Genomic DNA, 1,656 nt, shown 5'->3' with positions numbered 1-1,656 from the left:
AGACTTCCACCGATGACACTCATCAAGTGTGCATGTGATGACGGATGGCCTCGCTCCCTCTCACACATCTCACCCCGGAGACAAACTATTCCAGCTTCTCCCCTCTGGTAGGCGCTACAGAGCACTGTACGCCAAAACCAACAGAGTCAAGAACAGTGTCTTACCACAAGCCATCACTCTGATGAAATATTTGCACCACTGTTCTATGGCTTCTGAATGAGAGTAAGTTTGTTGTTTTGTTTGTGAGTAGTAGTCAAGGGGGTGCTGTGACTTAGCTGGTTAAAGTGCCTGCCTAGTAAACAGGAGATCCAGGGTTCAAGTCCCTGCAGCACCTTGTTGTTGCAGTCATTACCTCTGTTTGCATCCCATCATCATGTCTACCCAATCCCCATGCTACTCATTAAGCCCTGGTAGCAAATGAAAAAGGCATGTTACATTCACACACAAACACTACATCAACACGGACTTAAGATGATACATGAAAACACATGAAATTCAGAGCAATGCAAGTTTAAGCTAGTTCATTCATCAGGTTTTTTGGTTCTGTTTATAGAAACTACATCCTGTTATATCGCGTGATCATACATGAATTCTCGAGATCCCGTGGGTCCTTGTGACTTCAGTGTCCCATCAGGTGGGTGTTGATGGACTGCGGATCACAGAGCAGACACGAAGCGGAATGGATCCGCAGTTGGTGGAAGTCAGGGGTAAGGCCTCCTGCACACTGCCTGTGTGGTGTGAGCATGGCATTTCTGTTGTGTGGCATTTTCTTGGTCTTTGCACACCAAAAATGTTTCTGTTGCAGCGCTGTTGCTGCTAGCCTTGTCTGCACACATGTATGTTTCTCATTGACATGTGATTCAATAACTTGTTAATTGTTAATCTGGACTGGTTTGGAAATGAATCAGATCATCTAAAGGGGGTGGATTAACCACCCACATTACAGCTGAAATACCCTCAAGATTTGAATGATCCTTTGTAACTGAAATGCTTGGGAATCCCCATGAGTCATTCAGAACTGCCCAAGGTACTTGTGAGACAGGCTCTTTGTTGTCTGATTGATGGTAGCAACTGTAATGGAGTCTGTCAGGCCTCAGGGGTTCTCCGCTGTACAAATAGAACATATTTTAAAGCTGTGATGGCTGAGTGGTTAAGGCGTTGGATTTGAAATCCAATGGGGTCTCCCTGCGCAGGTTCAAACCCTGCTCACAACAAGTTCTAACTACAGAATAAATAAGAATACAGTAAAGCACTCTCGCAAGGACAAATGTATACACTCTTAGTAGTGCATATAACATAAGTGCTAATAGGTAATCAGGCACTGTGGGGGATTTTGGACCCAGGATCTCCTGACAGGCACTTTAACCACTGAGCTACAGCGCCCTTTCTACAGGTTTACCTGTCATGCAAGAATACAATGAGCTAGTGAACAGGTTTCCAGCCATCCATCCATCCTGTCAAGCAGCTCCAGCAGGGGACTCCAAACTTCCCTTTTCCGAGCAACTGGGGGATCCTAAGGCATTCCCAGCTGGAAGTTCCTGGACCACCTCCCTAGGGAGATCTCGTGGGTCCTCGTGACTTCAGCTGTCAGCCGCAGCCGCTCCGTACCAAATCCGGGACTGGTGGGTGTTGACGCGTGAGGCATTTCTGTTGCAT

General features: G+C 46.6%; 2 non-coding genes across 2 annotated transcripts; both read left to right on the top strand.

Moving 5' to 3' along the window:
• The first annotated feature begins 260 nt into the window (after positions 1-260).
• On the top strand, positions 261-334 carry trnat-agu. The gene has a single exon. It is a non-coding gene; the product is annotated as a tRNA-Thr (tRNA).
• Positions 335-1,132: 798 nt separating this feature from the next.
• trnas-uga lies at positions 1,133-1,214 on the top strand. The gene has a single exon. It is a non-coding gene; the product is annotated as a tRNA-Ser (tRNA).
• Positions 1,215-1,656: the final 442 nt, after the last annotated feature.

Source organism: Etheostoma cragini, unplaced genomic scaffold, assembly GCF_013103735.1.
Source record: "Etheostoma cragini isolate CJK2018 unplaced genomic scaffold, CSU_Ecrag_1.0 ScbMSFa_1721, whole genome shotgun sequence".
NCBI lineage: Eukaryota > Metazoa > Chordata > Actinopteri > Perciformes > Percidae > Etheostoma > Etheostoma cragini.
The sequence above is the reverse complement of the archived record's forward strand: the minus strand, read 5'-3'. Positions and strand labels throughout refer to the sequence as shown.